This window comes from Neomonachus schauinslandi, chromosome X (assembly GCF_002201575.2).
Source record: "Neomonachus schauinslandi chromosome X, ASM220157v2, whole genome shotgun sequence".
Classification (NCBI taxonomy): domain Eukaryota; kingdom Metazoa; phylum Chordata; class Mammalia; order Carnivora; family Phocidae; genus Neomonachus; species Neomonachus schauinslandi.
The window spans coordinates 112,486,284-112,506,597 of record NC_058419.1 but is presented as its reverse complement, the minus strand read 5'-3'; the positions used below and the strand labels follow the sequence as shown (position 1 = coordinate 112,506,597).

Sequence of the window (20,314 nt, the reverse complement as noted above, 5' to 3'; positions counted from 1 at the left end):
CATGGCCACCGGCAGTTTATCTGCCCAAAGACTTATATCCCCAAAGCTCCCAAACCAGGAGAAACAAAACACTTCTTTTTATGATCACTCCAGCCAAAGTCCCAATATTAGCTCTGAGTGGACCGGCTTGGCTCATGTGTTCATCCTTGAACCAATCTCTGAGACACTCCAGAATGGAACACCTTAATTGACCAGGCTTCATACATGCGTCCTTCACCCTGATTTCAAGGGCTAGAGCCAGGCCCACATAAGCTATCAGACTAAGACCGAGGAGCACCCGGCTGGCTCAGCGGGTAGAACATGACTCTTGACCTCGGGGTCATGACTTCAAGCCCCACATTGGGCATAGAGCTTACTTTAAAAAAACAAAGACTAAGACTGGGATGCTATTCCCAGTGGAAGAGAAAGTGGACTGGGCAGGCTCAGTGAAGCCATTAGTAGGGTGCCCAGCAAGTCTATACTTACAAAGGTACTGGATATGCAATCCCTATCTTACCGAAAGCTTCTGCTTTTCACCTCTTCCTCCAGCAAAAAATAAAATTTATATCGAGAAGTAGTATACCTATGAACTGAAACAAATGCTTCACCAAACAAATTTACTTTTTACTACCTGTAATGCACCCTGATAGTTTCTATTCTACTGTATTGTAATTTATTCCATTATATTCCTTCCTTTCCACTTCATTCCATTTTATTCTGCTCTTTTTATTAGGGCAATGCTTACTAGGTGCTGAAACAAACAGCCCTTAAATCTCAGCAGCTTAACAAAATACAAGTTTATTTCTTATCCATGTCCTAGCCCAGTGCAGATCAGGCAGCTCTCCTTAGTGGCTTTCTCCCCACCCCAGAGATCCAGACTCTTTCCATGTTATGACACCACCACCTTGAACAAAGGATCATGGCAGAAAGGAAAGGGGGGGGAGGGAAGAGAGTGGGGTGGCCGTTGGCGGGGGGAGCAGGGAGAGTCACTGAGAAGATTTTATGATTAGGCTCACAAGTGGCTAGCCTCACTAAGTCACATGGTTCTAACCTAACTGTAAGGGCCACAGGGAAACAGTCTGAGTACCCAGGAAGGGGAAATGGGGTTGATGAGCATCTAGGCAATCTATACCACACTACTCTCTTCTAGTTTGTAAAGAAAGAGGAAGTGTTGGTCCTGACTCACTCTGTGGGATTCAGGACTCTGTAATGGCTGCAGGGCCTGAGCTGGAAAAAACCTGGCCTCCGCAGCCTTCCTTGACTTTTCTGCCTTGTGGACTAAGCCTTTCTTCACTTTTGCCTTTCTGTTCTTATCTGTCATGGGACCTGACTTCTTTGTCCCTGGTGAGGAGACTCTAACTACCTGCCTAACCACCTTTGTCCCTGCCCACTGAAATTTGTCCCTGACTCTGACTCTTTGCCTGAGAACCTTCTGCCTTGGGAGCTGGACTCCTTGAAGTGGTCTGTGGCTGCTGTGGTGGCCATGACATCTGGCCCCTGCCTCATGCTGTGTCTCTCTCTCTCTCTCTCTCTCTCTCTCTCTCTCTCGTCCTGTCTGCTTTCTTACTCTGCCCAGCCCTGGGGCCTGTGCTGAGCAGTCTCTGCTGCAATTTCCTGTCCTGAGCCGGTAAATGACCAGCTTCTTTGGGGCAGCTGATGGCCCCTCCAACTATGGAACTCTGCCCTGGCCCCGGCCTCTGCCTAGGTCACGACTGAAGTAAGTGAGCCAGCCAGGCATGTAATAAGATCACTCTCCCCCCGCCGGCTACCATGGTGAGTGGCCTTGGAATCTGAGTCCAGCAGCATCTTTATCGCCCCAAAAGGCCTCAGGGTTCATTATCTAAAAAGCACTGGCTATTAGCACAGTAGCAAATCTGTTACCATAGAGAGGAGCTGTCTCTTTAAAACCAAGTTGAGGGGCAGTGGAGGCTAAGACCTTGGGCTTCCCAGTTAAAAGGCCTTCTGGTTCTGGAAGAATTGCAGGCTTACTGCTGCTCACGCTGATAAACTATTTTAGTCAATACTTAAAAGGCGCTTACCGTGCGCTAGACACTGTTCTAGGTACTTTACAATATTAACCAAGCCTCACGGAAACTCTACAGAAGAGGAAACTGAGGCTCAGAGAGGGCAAGGATCTGCCCAAGGTCACGCACCTAAAAAGAGTAAAGTCAGGATTCAAACCCGGGCAGGCCAGTTCCAGATACTGCCTTCCTGACCACTAGGTTATCCTGTCCCCATGAGAATAATTTTTCATTGTATATAATACTTACATGCTGCTTACAGTTCTTGAAATGCTTCCACATACTTTTCTGACCCTCACAAGAAGCTTGTGATCTAGATATTAAGAGGAGGATGAGTATTTCGATGCTGCTTTGGAGCCAGCTTCCAAAGGCCAATTGTTAAATTTTTAAGAATTTTGCACCCCAGCTGTAAATAGTGGTCATTATTTAAAAGGAAAGTCTAGAAATTTACGATTAAATAAATTATATTCAAGCTAAGGTAATAAATACTTAAAACCTGTTACTTCCTCATTCTTTTGTTACATTTTACTCTTCTCCAGGCACTTGAGATTATCCGAATCTCTACTGTACACGTGCAGGTGGAAATAACGTGTGATTGGCACCACGGGGCAGTTCTTCCCAACTCCGCTTTGGGTGATATCACTCTGGTAGCTCGAAGTCAGCCACAGCAGCTGGATTCACACTAGGAAATCAGCAGATTCTGCGAAGGAGTGCCCTCCCTGCCCTCCCTCCCAAAGGGGCCGGGTGTTAAATATTTACCAGCACGTCCCTGTTCCCACGAGTCTGACCCTCTCTGCTCCTTGCTCATCGCAGGTGTGTGCTTACTGTGGCTTGTTTTCCTGCCCTTCTCAGTGTTGGATCTCCAAGGTCTAACCTGGTCTCCTTTCTCTCAAATTTCCCATCAAGACCCCATCCCAGTCTCCTGAGCCTCCCCAATTCCCTCTCTCTCTTTGCGTCCCACTTCCCAGAAGGACCTTCCCAAGCAGCCCACAGCTGCCCGCACTTGGCCTGAGTCCACTGACATCCAGCCAGCCCCATGGCCCTCATTCCTACCAGGGCCAAGTTCTGGCTTCATTTTTGCAACTTCTAAGCATAAAGACCCACCCACCCTCCTATTTTCCTTCTCAGACATGGGAGTCAGTGAGGCCCGAAAATGTTCCTGCTCCAGACTTCTCTCCCACGGTCTGACCTAGCCGGGTGGGCAAAGGGATGGTTAGCTTCTCTGTGTGTGTTCTCTGGGAGCCGGTTGCAGATCAAAGAATGAGAACGGTCCTTCCCTAGTCTTAATGCAGAACACCCTTAACCATGCCAAACACTCCTAACTGGGCCAAACGCTCCTGTTGGCAGCCTGGGGCTTGACTTATGGGCATCCAAGGGATGCAGGGGTGTTACTGACCCATCTGACCACCTAATAAGTACACAATGTACGTTCATCTTCATTCTCTCTGAAATGTAGTTATATTTTGTTAAAGTTAAGGATTCCCTTTCATTCACTATTTCCTTTACAGCCCCATGGACTTGTGGGAATTCTCGAACATTATCACTATATATGAACATATATAGGGTTCATTGCATGCCAGACACTGTCCTAACTGTTTGAATAATCCAAAGAGGTAGGTACTATTATCACCTCCATTTGAAAGATGAGAAACTAAGGCACAGAGAGGTTAAGTAACTTGGTCAAGGTCACACAGCTAGTAAGGGAGAAGCCAGGTTGTGAAACCAACTGGTCTGGCTTCAAAGCCTATGCTCTTTTTTTTCTTTTTAAGATTTTATTTATTTATTTGAGAGAGAGTGAGAGCAAGAGAGATCACAGAGGGAGAAGGAGAAGCAGACTCGTCGCTGAGCAGGGAGCCCGATGTGGGGCTAGGTCCCAGGACCTTGAGATCATGACCTGAGCCGAAGGTAGTTGCTTAACCGGCTGAGCCACCCAGGCATCCCAAAGCCTATGTTCTTAATGGATGTGCAGAAGTGATCTTAAATCTAACTGGCTGTCCTCTAGGCTTTGACAGTATTCTATTTATACCAGGGTTAAGAACTTACCGCATTTTGGGGCACGACTCTTGATTTCAGCTCAGATGATGATCTCAGGGTCCTGGGATTGAGCCCCATGGTCTCCATGCTCAGCAGGGAGTCTGCTTCTCTCCCTCTCCCTCTGCTCCTCCCCAAGCTTGCACATGCACGCACTCTCTCTCTCTCTCCCTCTCTCTCTCTCTCCCTCTCTCTCTCTCTCAAATAAATAAAAAAATCTTTTGGGGCACCTGAGTGGCTCAGTTGGTTAAGTGTCTGCCTTCAGCTCAGGTCATGATCCCAGGGTCCTGGGATCGAGCCCCACATGATCCCAGGGTCCTGGGATCGAGCAGGCTCTGGGAAGCCTGCTTCTCCTTCTCCATCTGCAGCTCCCCCTGCTTGTGCTCCCTCATGCTTTCTCTCTCGCTCTCTCTCTGTCAAATAAATGGATAAAATCTTTTTTTAAAAAAAGAACTTACTGCATTTTATTATCATTATATGTCTACAAGTTTGTCTACACCCCTCCCTACAACCTTCCACCTTGAATCCCTTAATGAAAAGAATGTCTTGTTTTTATTTTTGTCCAGGATCCAGGGCAGAGTCCAGTATGTGCTAAGTGCTCACCAAAGGTTAGTTCAAATGAATAGCTCCTCTCACTTTCAGGATGAGAAAACATCATTTTTAAGTGAGGCCCAGAGATCTGATAGAAAAGATGACAGAGGCCAGGCAAGAACCCACGCCTCATGCCCCTAGTCTGGCACTTGCTTTGCCCTGCCTCCCTGTTCTTGTTAGCTTTGAGGGCTGGGGGCCAGGTTATGGGGACCTAGAGCAGCCCCACCCACCATATTGGAATGCTGGTCAGTGGCTTCTTCCAGAAGACAGTGTGCTTGTCCCAAACCCACACCCAGAAGAGACCAAGAAAAGACAAATGGCCATCGCGGTGCTAATCACTGACTGCCAGCACAGGTGGGCACAGCTCGGGCAGGAGGCCAGCCTCCAGCCTCACCCGATAAGGCTTAAAGACGTACAGATGCACAGAGCACCGAGGGCTTAAGGACGGGAAGCTAGCTACTCCTCGTTTACTTTTTTTTTTTTTTAAGATTTTATTTATTTATTTGAGACAGAGAGAATGAGATACAGAGAGCATGAGAGGGAGGAGGGTCAGAGGGAGAAGCAGACTCCCTGCCGAGCAGGGAGCCCGATGCGGGACTCGATCCCGGGACTCCAGGATCATGACCTGAGCGGAAGGCAGTCGCTTAACCAACTGAGCCACCCAGGTGCCCTCCTCGTTTACTTTTTATGTGCATCAGGATTGTTCTGATCCAAAGCCCATCAAGGAAAAGGCAGAAGGATCCTAAATCACAAATCTGCCCCCTAGCACACACACATTTTGTTGAGTCTCCTGAGCAGATTAGCTGGATCTTATCCACCTTTTCTTTAAGCCTTGGGCTGCAAATGGCTGTTTTCATCCTTACCCTTAAGGGCACAGAGGAAAAAACTCCTGTTTAATGTAAATGCAAATAGCCAGAAAAAGAAAGGGGTGTGTATGTCAGGCTCTGTGTTATTTTATAAAGCATAAACAAACGACAAGTAAACAAAACAATACCAGCGATTTTAAAAATTCAGTTAACCTCTGTGATATCACAAGGTCTGCGTAATTCATAGGAACTATACAATGAAATGTTGATAGTGTCTCTAAGGCCCTGGCAAAGCTTGAAGTACCTTTGACAGATCAAAGAAAAAATAAAACATTACTCTATTTAGGTGCAGTGTTATGGATAGCTTGGCATTAGAGTTCTTTGGAAATGATTAACTCCATGTGGTATTGATGGTAACGATCCATTTTCTGGCATAATGAATTAGGCATTCCTCCATTGTTCTGCAGCTTGGCTGCATTCTGTGTATATATATCAATGGCAACTTTTTCAAAATACCTTTCAGTTTCACACACACACACACACACACACACGCGAGCGCACACACACACACTAAAAACACGCCCTACAGACTGCCAGAGGAGAGAACACGAGCCTCAAAGCTGATTTATTTCTATCACCCCGAGTAACCTATTTCCTACCTGAGACATGAAACCACATCAAGGGGGGGCGGGGAACGTTTTCACTTCTATGAACTGGGAGGAGGGAAATTGCTCCTCTTCAAGCTGGGAGCTCAGAAACCCTTGCTGAAAAGTGTCCATTTTTATCTATCATTTTCTCCTTCTGAAAAGCCCTTGTTTTTAAGGAATAATTCTTCCAACAAAGACTCGCCCATCAGGCATCCCACTCATGATTAGTTACTCTGTGAAAATGAGAAACAACCTCTAAGTGGCTGATAGACTTTAGCAGCAAGAGACAATCACAGCCTCTAATTTCTGAAACTCACAATTGTCTTGTGACTGTGGGATTTTTAAGCTGTAGAAACACCAATAGAAATGAAGTCAAAAGAAAAGTCAGCTAGTGTGATCTCTTGATTAAATTCCTCTCTTAGGTTTGTTTTGTTTTGTTTTGTTTGTTTGTTTGTTAATGAAGAGCTGCCTCTGAGAGTACTAATCCGTCTTTAACATCATTACATTTCCTTATATTATGCCGTGCCATCTCTGTGGCATTTAAAAGTGAAATATTTGCTTCAGAAAGAAAAAAGATAGGCAATAAAATGTAGCTGTAAACAAGCCTTCATGGCTTTATTTTTCATAGATAAATACACAATAAGTTCAAAGTCGAATGGAATTCCTAAAGCAATACTCCACTAATCTGTATTCGGGGGTCTCAAGCGTATTATCTGTAATTTACAACCAATTTAAATGGCATTAACAGTCTTCCCCTTCTGGGAATTTAAATTTGCATCCTACCATTGAATTAAACAGTGATTGCATATTTTCTATAGGGGACGGAATGCTCTTTGATGCTTGTTTTGAATAATGAAGCATCTATTCATGCACAGGGTGCAATGTGCTCCTTTGTCCTCACCGTAATTGAAGCAAAATGTGAGTTAAAGAGATTTTCCCCCTTAGCCAAAGGTTTGTTGATTGGTGTCTATTTTCATCTATTCAAAATTAAGAAAACAGTCATCTCTCATTGCCCTGGAAAATCATTTACCCAAAAAGGCCCTGAATGAAGGGAGGTCAAGTTTTGCCTTATTTGATCTTTTCAGAGATGGAGCAGGATGTCAGAAAATATTGCAAACTAACCTTTTGGGGAATACTTTAAAATCCCTTTCTAGGACCAAGAGAATTAGAAGTGGAAGACAGGGGGGAAATATAGCCTGTTTCTAAAGTAAAAAAATTTCAATTACCTCACTCCCCCCACGCCAAACTATACTGAGACAGGAAGGGAGATTGCTTGCAAATCATAGAATCCAAAGCCTTAGAAATCGGGGGATGGCACACTCGTTAGGGTACCGTCCATTTCCTATGGTGCACCCACGCCAGACATCAGTAATCAATGATGGCTGTCTTTGCCATTGAGTGAAGACAGAACCTCATAATCAAGTACTCTGGGCAGCCACCCACCACCACCAGCGGGCTCCCGCAGCCTGTCGTAGGCATCACTACATCCCCGGGGGCAGAGCACCGGGTAGGCATTCAATAATTACTTTTTTAAACTGAATGAACAAGACAGATACACACTGTTAAGCCTTCACCATTATGGAAAAGAAGTTCCTTCTTTGAAAATGATAATCCCCCTGACCCAGCTGAACAGAATTAGACAAAGTCCAAACACAATTTTAGCATCTGTTTACCAACGCCTTCCATCAGGGATAGGGAAAATCATATATATCGTTAATACCAACAAGAACAAAGCATTTATGAGAAGAAATTGTTTTCAAAGACCTTAAAACCTTTGGAAAAGATCTATTAATATACAACTGATACACAATTGCAAGCCATTATTCAGCAGGGGTGACTGAAGAACTTACTCTGCCGAATTTGAAACAAAATCATATTGAAAAATTGAATAATTCAGACATTTCGAGAATTGAAAGGGGATTTTCTGTTTCTTACTCGGTATTAGCATTCTAGTGTATCTCCCTTAAAGAAGTAAAAGACTAAGTGTTCCTGACACTTATCTAGAGAGTATCAAAGTTCCTTGATATGAAATATTGGCCTTTTTGCTTCATAATAGGACCCACCTCCAGGATTTAAAAAGAGGGAAAATATAAAAATTCAACTGCCCCACATTGTTAACATTAAGTATATCCCAGCGGTTCATCCAGGGACAATTTTGTCCCCTACGGGACATTTGGCAATGTATGGAGACATTTTTGGCTGTCACAAATGGGAGGTAGGCGGTACTAATGACATCACTGGGTAGAAGCCAGGGAAGTTGCTGAACATCCTACGATGCGCAGGACCCTCCTGACAGCAGAGGTTAGCCAACCCAAAACTCAACGGCACCAAGGTGGAGAAACCCTGGTCTATTCCCTCCACCCCCAACTGCTCATATCAATTCAGCCCTGTGTTGAATTTAGAATGCACCCATCTGTGGCACATTGGACGTTTAACTGTGGTTACCGGAATGTTTTATTTCTCTCTTTTTTGTTAAGCTATCTAGTTTCCTTGGATGGAGGGAAAGGTAGCTCCTGAGGTTCCTCTTCTTTGCCTTCTCCCAGAGACAAACCAGGGATTAGCTCAGATAACTTAATTCTGGGATTTTCAAAAGCACTGAGAAGGGCTTCAGGAGCCCCGGGGGTCTCAGATACACTCTACTATGCTGCGCACTGGTCTAATACAGGTGAGTGTGGGCATGGACCGCCTGCTACTGCCTAAAGCTGAGGATGGCTTCCCTTTAAAGGTTTATGTCGCCGTTGTAGAGAGGGAAGAGTGGGATTTTTTGGTTGCTGTTGTTGTCTTCATTTTTATCTGTTGTTGTTGTTGTTGTTCCTCTACTTATTCTAGTTCTGCTGCCAACCTGCTCTGTGATGCTGGAACTTATAAGCACATTGTTTATATTTTCTGCCCCTTGGCTCGTCAGTCGGGTATGTGGCACTCACACTATTCCACTGGGAGAGAGAAGGGGAGAGTAAAAGCCAAGATGTTTCAAGTGCTATCCAGTGGGACAAACATTTCTAGCTCCGTGGGGTAGGGACTGTGTCCTGGTTAGCCTCTAGCTCCAGAACCCATAGGTTCCGTGCTTACCACAAAATAGGTGCTTAATAAATAAGCGTTGGCAATAATTTGGAATTTATTTGGCAATATCTACCAACGCTGAACAGTGATCTAGTGATTTCACTCCATGGTATGTACCCGAAAGAAATGGGTGCGTATGTCCTGTAAAGACTAAGTACAAAATGCTTCATAGCAGCTTTGTTAAAAATAGCCCCCCCCCCCAAAAAAAAACAAATCCAAAGAGCTCACACGTCCGTCAGTGGGAGAATGAAATAATAGTGTTCATACAATGGAATGACTGGAGGAATGAAAAAGATTCAACTACTGCACATAAAGCTCTCAGCAGAGTGCCTGGTAGTACTTAGTACTCAGGACTCAGTACTGAGGGATGTGCAGTAATGACAAGAATGACGATAGTGATAGTAATAGTAATAATTATTGAGCGTTCACCATCTGCCAGGCACTTTTTAAGGGGTTTACACATACTTACTCCTTTCACTCTCAGAACAACCCGATGGAGCAGTTTCTATTTCTATTACCATTTTACAGAAGAAAATAGTGAGGTACAGAGAGGTTGAGTAAAATTTTGTTGAGCTAATGTAAATAAAGATATATTCTGACCCTTTTTAAAAAGTACCATATATAAAGCAATATTGGGGAAATTAAAAAGCAACGGTTTGCCTTGTAGTTAGTATGGACATATCTTTTCTCCCCTGTGTTTTAGTGCTTTGTTCTAGGCCTTTCCATCTTGTACCTTTTGGCCAATAGTATTTTTCAAAATCCAAAGAGGCAGACGCTGCCCTTCGCATTACGGGCTACCATTTGAAACACTCCAGTTTATGGAAACCTGATGGGGCACTTTGCCTTTGATTTGCCTCGCCCGCCCAGCAACAGCGCCACCTCTGGACTCCTGGAAGGCAGTCCGTCTATGAAAACCTGAGGGTGAAGTTCTGAGGCCGGCCAGGGGGAGCGTGGGGACCTCAGCTTCCCTGCCAATAAGATAATGAAGGCCACACCCATCCAGGGGCCCAGAGCAGCAAAGGGGTGACAGAAAGGCTGGTCCTCCCACCAGGCAGTTTCAAGATCTCCACAGTTAATATGGTGTCTCTGCTTTACGGTGGGTCATGCAAATCTCGTTTAGACTGTTGTATGCTCTGTAGTGCCCCCAAGTAGTTATCTTGTTTGCTGTGATGGTGTGGAGGAAATTGGGGGGTGGGGGAGTCACGAAAGTAATGAGCACTGAGCTCGTGTCTCAGTTGTTCACATCAAATGCTTCTGCACATTACTTTGGACTCATAAAAATGTCTTCATTAGGAAAGAAAATACAGGTGACAAAGGAATACTCACTCCCTCACCCACCTCCCTTCCCACCCTGTCATATTGGAAAAAACTGCCATTGGTAATGACAAATTCCTGTGCACGTGTGTGTGTGTGTGTGCGCGTGTGTGTGTAAGCATGGAGAGTTACAATCACATCCTAGCCACCAGTTTATTTATGGTTTGCTCAACGTTTATTCCCCACCCCCATCCCTGCATTGGCAATGAGAGGGTGCTCAGAGGGCAGAGGGGGAACTATTAAATCCCCTCCTCTACAGCTCACCTCAACTCTCAGGGGCAGCTGGCGCCTCCCCTGCGCAGAGAGCTGGCCCTGGCAATGGCGGAGGCCGTTACTTGGGGAGCCAGGGGTTCTGGCCAAGTGATGGACAGCGCCAGCCCTGCTTTCTGGGGGGCTATTCTGGACACTGGTGGAGAGGAGCTCAAACATTCAGTGGGTTCAATGCTTGTAACTGGAGTTACCTGGCTGTGTTTTGTGGGGTCCAAAAGAATAAACTGTCCAGAAAATTTTTTAAAGAATCAATTTGAGGGCAAAAGGTAGTAACTTAATTTCGGAATTCTCAGGACATTGAGTAAAAAGTCCTTTTCTCAAGGAAAGCTCCTAGAATTTTTTTAAATTAAAAATATTTTATATAAGCATGAGTTTTTTTATTAATTGACTTTTAATATTATATAAGTAATGGTCTCTGTAGAACTTATAAAAGAGAGAAAAAAAGAAATTAAAGTAATACTCAAACCAAAATTTGACATACAACTTTCCAGTTTTCCCATGGTACAGGTGTATGTTTCTATAATTATTTTTTAAATGGAATACTAACGCACTTAGTGATTTATAACTTGCCCTTTTTTTCATTAAATGACATTGCTTGAACAGCTTTTCAGGTTAAGAAATAGACTGCCACACTATTATTTAATACAGCTGCCTAATATTCCATTGTGTGATGTACTAGAATTAATTTAACCAATCCCCCCCTTTTTTTAAAAAATATTTTATTTATTTGACAGAGAGAAAGACAGCCAGAGAGGGAACACAAGCAGGGCGAGTGGGAGAGGGAGAAGCAGGCTTCCCGCGGAGCAGGGAGCCTGATGCGGGGCTCGATCCCAGGACCCTGGGATCATGACCTGAGCCGAAGGCAGACGCTTAATGACTGAGCCACCCAGGCTCCCCTAACCAATCCCCTTTTACGGACATGTTTCTGAACTGGTTGTTTCCAGTTTCCCACCAGCATCAATAAAACTGTGATGAATAATCCTGCAAACAAATCTTTGTTCCCTTGCATGTATGTTCTCTTAGAAAAATTTGCTAGAATTGTCATTGATGGGGCCAGGGTATTTTTAATGCTTTTATTACTGAATTGCTTCCAGAAAGGTAGTACTGGCCCACTCCTCTGCCAGGGGTGTATGAGAGTAGCCTACTCCCCAGACACAGTGGGGCTTGTTGAAATATTTTAAAAGCCTGTGATTAACTTCCACTGCTTTTTGTCTCATCCTATAATTTCCTTGGCTTCTCCCTGTTCTCTACCCACTGCTCTAGTACTTTCTGAAAGCCAAGAGAGAGGATAGAACCCTGAGTAGAACCCATTAAAGGGAGTGGTTTTGGCAAACTCTCAAGGAATTTCAGTTTCATGCTGGAAAAAGACAACACAAAGAGAGAGCTACCCATTCATTCTGTGCGAGAGGGTATTTACATTACATTTTATAACAGTCATAAATAAAAATGGCATCAATCTGCCAAATTGTTGTTTTTAAAAGAGAAAAAGGGAGGAGGTGGTTGACCTACCAGAAAAAGCCCTGTGTCTGCCAGAGCTTTGCTATGAGTATGATTTTAAATAGCAGGGCAAAGGTGATGAAGCCCGTTCAACATCTCTGTCTCCATGGCAACAGCATCCCGACTCTGAGGCTGACACAGAGGCAAGGACCAAAATACACTCCTTGTGCACAATTACACTGCAAGTTAGGAGTTTCTTTTTATTCCTTGGAAATGCACAATTTAAAAATACAAGCAAGGACAGAAAAAGAGCAAGTCATGCACAGCTAGAAAAAAGTCTTTAAAATGACTAAATGAAGAAAATGAACATCCAAAGGGCATGATGAAGTCTGCAGCCTACACTTACTATGTACAGAGACTGAAACTCTTTCTTGTGTGTGAGTAGGAAAAATAACTATGCATGCATATAAGTGCGTGCATTAACTTTTTAAAATGTCCTTTCCCTAAATTTTTAATACAGGTCAACCTTGCTTTCAGCATATCGACTTAGCTCAGGTTATGATTTAATCAATTAAAGCAGTCACCCAATTTACACAAGTGAAAGCTCCTCATACGCTAAAACCAACAAAACTTCAAAAAATCTGCGTTAGCCTTGAGTTGGAGAGGGCCTAAGTGGCCCCCTTCAAGGTCAATGAAAACCTACAAATGGTCACTAATGCATCCTTGGATCCTCTTGAGCTATAAACCTTTCCATTTATTTTTAAAATGATGTGAAAATAAAGAAGTACAGAATTGTGATTATAAACTGTTGGTTTCTTTCTGCACTGTTATCTCTGCTGGTAAATGAATATGTTCAAGAAACCTGGAGGGATGGGGCGCCTGGGTGGCTCAGTCATTAAATGTCTGCCTTCGGCTCAGGTCACGATCCCAGGGTCCTGGGATCGAGCCCCGCATCGGGCTCCCTGCTCCGCGGGAAGCCTGCTTCTCCCTCTCCCACTCCCCCTGCTTGTGTTCCCTCTCTCACTGTCTCTCTATGTCAAGTAAATAAAATCTTAAAAAAAAAAAAAAGAAAGAAAGAAACCTGGAGGGATGATATAACAAGCAAAGCTACTTAACATTTAGTTCTTAGAGAAGGTACCTCAATAAATGTCAAGGAAATAAATGAAGGAAAGAGAACTACCAAGGTAATAGGAAAGAGACACGTGATAGGTTCACTATATGTACAGTTCTACTGAATATGCCAGGACCATCTAGTTCAGTGGATCTCAACCAGGGATGATTCCGCCTCCCAGGGGACATTTGGCAGTGTCTGGAGACAATTTCATTTGCCACAACTTGTGAAGGGGGGGCTACTGGCTCAACATCCTACAGTGCACAGGACAGATACAACAACAAAGAATGATCCAGCACAAAATGTCAATAGTGCCAAGGGTGAGAAACTCTGAGCTAGTCTGATTGCTCATGTCGCTCCTTTTGGTTCAGAGGGTTCTGTGAGTAGATGACATGGTTTTAGGTTCTGTATTCGGTATAAAAATAAAATTCTCCTTGAGTTAATAGTATTTTCTTCTATTTTATTATCACATGATTTTTCCCTTGCTTTAAACACAATATGTTCTATTTTATTTTAGGTAAACGCTCCTGAAAGTAAAAAACAATAAACAGAAAATGAGAGGTGAAGCATTAAAAAAAAGCATAGGATTCATTCCTTCAAAGAAAGCATCTGCGAAGTGACTGGCACAGAGGAATGCTCAATAAACATGAGCTTTTTTATTTTTCCCTATGTTTTTTAGCATGAAAAAACCCACATATACAAAACAATGTATTGTGTATTCACTGGTGAAATAATAATAAAGAAATGTACTTAAACACGCATTGCCCAATGCCTTTGAAACCCGCGTGTGTCTCCTCCCTGATAGTATTCTGTCCCTCACCTCAGAAAACCATTATTCTAGTTTTGTTCATCATTTCTCTGATAGAGGTAGAAATATATAAATACATAAATTATTTGACTTCCCTTGTCCTTGAACTTTATACAAATGGAATCAGACCATACATTTATTTCTGTGAATTGCCTATTTCACTCAGTATTATGCTTTGGAATGGTTCCTCCACATTTATGTGTCCAGCTATAGTTTATCCATTTTCACTGTTGTACAGTATTTCACTGTATGGTCATATCATGATTTATCCATTTTACTGGTGCTGGACATTTGCTTTTTCAGTTTGTTTTTTTTTTGTTTGTTTGTGGGTCATTTGTGTTTCCCTGGCTATGAAATATTTGTTAATGTCTTCTGCATAATTTTCTATTATGTTGATATATATTGTCTTTTTTAAAAGATGTATTTATTTATCTTAGAGGGGGGTGGGAAGGGGAGGGGGAGAGACAGAGAGAAACTCTAAGCAGACTCCGCACTGAGCATGAAGCCCGACGTGGGGCTTGATCTCACAACCCTGAGATCAGGACCCGAGCTGAAACCAAGAGTTGGAGGCTCAACCGACTGTGCCACTCAGGTGCCCCTAGGTTGATATACATTGTAATAGACTTCTAACATAACCAACAATGATCTCTACTTCCTGGTATTCATAGTCTTGTGTAATCGACGCCCCTTGAGTATAGACTGGACCTAGTAATGTGTTTCTAACAAATGGAATATGGCAAAAGTGATGAGATAACCACTTCTGAGATTAGGTTACGAAACATCATGATTTGTGTCTTGCTAGCAGGTTCTCTTGCTGGCGCCCTCTCCTGCTCGCTCCTCACAATGAGGCCAGCTGCCATGTGTTAGATGCTCATGTGGCAAGGAACTGAGGGAGGCCTCCTGCCAACAACTCATTGAGGAACTGAATCCTGCCAACAACCACATGAGTTTGAGCTTGGAAGATCCTTCCCAGTTGGGGCCTTGAGATGACTGTAGCCAATGAGACCCTGAAGCAGAGGATCCAGCTAAACCACGCCCAGATTCCTGTCCTACAAAAACTGTGAGATCATAAATATGTGTCATTTTAAATTTGTAAGTATTGGGGTAATTTGTTACACAGCAATAGAATATACACACGTGTGTGTGTGTGTGTGTGTGTAACATAGATAACATACACATAAGATAAGAATTATTTGTTAGTTACCTGTATTGCAAATATCCTCACTCAAATTGTGGCTATCTTTTTCACTCTCTTAATGAAGCTCTTTTATGTACAGACGTCCTGAAGTTTCATATAATCAAATGTATCAATCTTTTTCTTTAAAGTTTGAACTTTTTCTGTCTTATTTAAGAAATCATTACCTACCCCCAGAGTTGTCACATGAATATTTCCTTATGTTTTCTTCTAAAAGTTTTTAGGTTTTGTCTTTCACATTTAATTTCTTAAACCATCTGGACTGGATATATGTGTATAATAAAGTAGTAGTTCATTTTGTACAGTATATGGTGAGGTAGGGATTTATTTTCATTCTCTTCCCTTAGGGATAGCCAATTTTCCCAGTACTATATATTGAATAGTTCTTTTTTTTTCCTTCCCAGTTGTAATTATAACTGTCATATATCAGGTTTTCATATATGTATGAGTCTGTGTCTGGGGTGTCTTTTCTGTTCCATTTTCTAGCCCTTATCAGGAGTACACTGTCTTTACTACAGTTATATAATATTTGGAGAGTCAAATTCCACCACCTACTTTCTCTTTTTTGGGAGCATCTTGGCTACCCTTGGGTATTATTCTTCATATATATTTTAGAAACAGCATGCCAAAATTAAGGTTGTTGGGATTGTATTGAATTTATACATCAGTTTGAAGAACTACTTACAGTATTGAATCCCCCATCTATGAACTTAGTATGTTCATAGACTTGACTTTAGATTTTCTTTAACATCTTTCAATAAAATTTTAAAATTTATTCCATGGAATTCTTGTACATTTTTGTTAGACATATTCCTAGATAACTTACATAGACATATTCCTAGATAACTTACATACTCTTGTTACCATTTTAATTGGTATCTTTTTAAAAATTCCTTCCTGGGGGCACCTGGGTGGCTCAGTTGATGAAGTGTCTGCCTTCGGCTCAGGTCATGATCCCAGGGTCCTGGGATCGAGCCCCGCATCAGGCTCCCTGCTCGGTGGGGAGCCTGCTTCTCCCTCTGCCTCTGCCCCCTCTCCCTCCTCCCGCCCCGGCTCATGCTCTCTCTCTCGCTCTCTTGCTCTCAAATAAATAAATAAATTTTTAAAAATTCGTTCATGATGTGCAAAAATGCTGACATATAAAATGCAGTTGATACTCATGGACTGGAAGAACAAATGTTGTTAAAACGTCCATACTACTCAAAACAATCTACAGATTTAATGCAATTCCTATCAAAATACCAACAGCATTTTTCACAGAACTAGAACAAATAATCCTAAAATTTGTATGGAATCACAAAAAAACCCAAATAGCCATAGCAATCTTGATAAAGAACAAAACTGGATGTATCAAAAGCCCAGATTTCAAGATATACTACAAAGCTATAGCAATCAAAACAGTATGGTACTGGCACAAAAACAGACACATAGATCAACAGAACAGAATAGAGAGCCTAGAAATAAACCCATGATTATATGGTCAATTAATCTTCGACAAAGGAGGCAAGAATATGCAATGGGAACAAGTCTCTTCAACAAATGGTGCTGGGAAAACTGGACAGCTACATGCAAAATAATGAAACTGGACTACTTTGTTACACTATACAAAAAGTAAACTCAAAAAGGATTAGGACTTAAATGTGAGGCCTGAAACCATAAAAATCCTAGAGGAGAGCACAGGTAGTAACTTCTTTGACATTGGCTATAGCAACATTTTTCTAGGTATATCTCCTGAGGCAAGGGAAACAAAAGCAAAAATAAAACTATTGAGACTGCATAAGAATAAAAAGCTTCTGCACAACAAAGGAAACAATCAATAAAACTCAAAGGCAACCTAATGAATGGGAGAGGATATTTGCAAATGGCATACCCAATAAGGGGTTGGTATCTAAAATATATAAAGAACTTATACAATTCAACACCCAAAAAACAAAAAATCCAATTAAAAATGGGCAGAACACATGAGCAGACCTTTCTTCAAAGAAGACCTACAGATGAGCAACAGACACATGAAAAAATGCTCAACATCACTCATCATCTGGGAAATGCAAATCAAAACTACAATGAAATATCACCTCACACCTGTCAGAATGGCTAAAACCAAAAAGACAAGAAATAACAAATGTTGGTGACAATGTGGAGAAAAGGAACCTTCGTGCACCGTTGGTAGGAATGCAAACTGTGCAGCCTCTGTGGAAAACAGTATGGAGGTTCCTCAAAAAATTAAAATAGAATTACCAGACGATCCAGTAATTCCACTACAGGGTATTTACCCAAAGAATATGAAAACACTAATTTGAAAAGATAGTGAAAAGACAAAGATTGAGGGGCTGCCACTGCACTGCTGACAAGCAGCAGTTGCTTCTCCAGGTAGAACCCGGGAGTAGGAGATTCAGAATCAAATCTCTTCTCCCTCCCCCATCCTGGTTACAAGTCACTTGAAATATATAAGTTAGTGGAACTTTACTTAGAGTGATATTTTTTTGATCTTCAGCTACAATTTTTGGCTTTGTGAGAAACCTTATCATCAAAGACAACGGCCAGCAATGTTACCAACAAGAGAGATCCTTGCTCCATGAACTCCCATGAATTCACTGGGAATCCCAATACTCTTGTGGTCAAGAAATCAGACATGGAGGCAATTTTCTCCAATATGGCCAAATTGTGGGTTGCTGTGTTCTTAAGGGCTTTGCCTTTGTTCAGTATGTTAATGAGAGAAATGCCCAAGCTGCTGTGGCAGGGGAGGATGGCAGAATGACAGCTGGCCAGGTTTTAGATACTAATCTGTCTCCAGAGCCAAAAGTGAAACGAGGAGAAGCACGTGCAAAATGATCTGCAGCGGAGCTGTATGGCTCCTCTTTTCACTTGGATTATTATGATAGGATGGAGTAGAGTTACCCAGCATGTGCTCCTCCTCCTCCTATTGCTTGGGCTGTAGTCCCTCAAAATGCCACTGTGTATCAGGAAACACCTCAGGAAGGGGCAACGGGGCTTCAGTTCTAAGAGTGGACAGTGAAGATCTTCTTCTAAGTCTGGAAAGTTAAAAGGAGATGACCTTCACATCATTAAGAAGGAGTTGACCCAGATAAAACAAAAAGTAGGTTCTCTACTGGAAAGCCTGGAAAGAAACTGAAAAGAACAGAGCAAACAAGGAGTAGAGATGAAGAATGATAACTGAGAAGAGGAGCAGAGTAGCGGCTACCTGAAGAAAGATGAGACTCATGTGAAGATGGAGTGTGAGAGGGGTGCAGATGGCTCTGCTGTGGAGGGGGACCTCCCGGATGATGATGATAATGAAGACTGGTGGGGGGCTGATGAGCAGCTGGAGTTGAGTGAAGGGTGATGAAAAAGAGGCTGAGGAAGGAAAGGATGACAGAGACAGCGTCAATGGCGAGGATGACTCTTAAGCACACAGCGGGGTTTGGAAATTTTGTCTCATTATTTCTTTACTTAGGCACTTGTCTAAGATCAAAATTTTCACCAGATCCCCTCTCCTGGTATCTTCTTCAGCACACGCTTACTGTTGTCCCCATCCTTGTCCTTCCCATGTTCGTTAATTCATACTGCCCTGTGCCTGGTCTCATCGCTTCCTCTGACGCTCCTAGGCATTGTCTTACCCTGTAAGTTTTGCTTTTGCTTTTGATTCCTCTTTATGACTTAATGATAAAAATGATGTGTGGTTTTTATCAACGGTCTCCAAAATAATCTCTTGCTATGCAGGGAGTACAGTTCTTCCCATTCATACTTGAGCTCAGTAGCTGCTTCCCTAACTGCAAAGGCAATCACATTACTTGAGTAGCACTTGAAAGCAGCTTTGAGTTCAAGGTATATGTGTTACACCCCACATAAGAGTGCTATGTGGGGCTGTTCACAAATGTAACAATGTATTTTTGTGAATGAGAGTTGGCATGTCAAATGCATCCTCTAGAAAAAAAAATTAGTGCAATAGTCTTAAGATTTGTTTTCTAAAGCTGATACTGTAGGTTATTTTTGTGAACAACCTGATGTTTGGGACCTTTCTTCTCAAACAAGTCCTTTTTAAACCAGAAATTTGGAGGGAAAAAAAAAGAAAAGATATATGCACCCCTATGTTTATTGCAGCATTATTTACAATAGCCAAATTACAGAAGCAGCCTAAGTGTCCATCAACAGATGAATGGACAAAGAAAATTTGAGATATATATACACACATACATATATACACATACATACACACAATGGAATATTACTCAGCCATAAAAAAGAATGAAATTTTGCAACAACATGGATGGATGGATCTAGAGGGTATAATGGTAAGTGAAATAAGTCAGTCAGAGAAAGACAAATACCATGTGATTTCACTCAAATGTGGAATTTAAGAAACAAAACAAACAAAGAAAGTAAAAAAGAGACAAACCAAAAAACAGACTCTTGACTACAGAGAACAAACTGACAGTTACCAAAGGGGAGGTACGGGGAGGTGGGGGTGAGTGAAACAGGTGATGGGGATTAAAGAGTACGTTTATCATGATGAGCACTGAGTAATGTATAAATGTATTGAATCACTATGCTGTACACCTGAAAATAATATTATACTGTATGTTAAACTATACTGGAATTAAAATAAAACATGTACTTTCTGAAAAAAAATAAAAAATAGGAGTGCCTGGCTGGCTCGGCTGGCAGAGCATGTGACTCTTGATCTTGGGGTCGTGAGTTTGAGCCCCATGTGTGGTGTAGAATTTACTTATTTACTTACTTACTTAATTAAATGTAAATGCAGTTGACTTTTGTGTATTGATGGAAACTCCAAAAAATCATAATTGTACTCAAGAAAATATTGGATATATTTTTATTTAGCTTTCCAGGAATGCATTTGAAGCATTAAGTGAAACAAAACTATAATTAAATTATAATCACTTTTTAAATATAATTTCTATATTTCTACTCTAGAGCTAATTTAGACATTTTTCATTCATTGATATGAAAAATCAAAATGTAGATTTAAGACTAGACATTGTTGGGGCACCTGGGTGGCTCACTTGGTTAAGCATCTGCCTTCGGC

At 42.1% G+C, this 20,314-nt stretch overlaps 1 pseudogene; it reads left to right on the top strand.

Annotated features, from left to right (window-relative positions):
• The window catches only part of LOC110574975, a 60,054-nt pseudogene extending 41,377 nt beyond the window's left edge, over positions 1–18,677 (top strand).
• Positions 18,678–20,314: the final 1,637 nt, after the last annotated feature.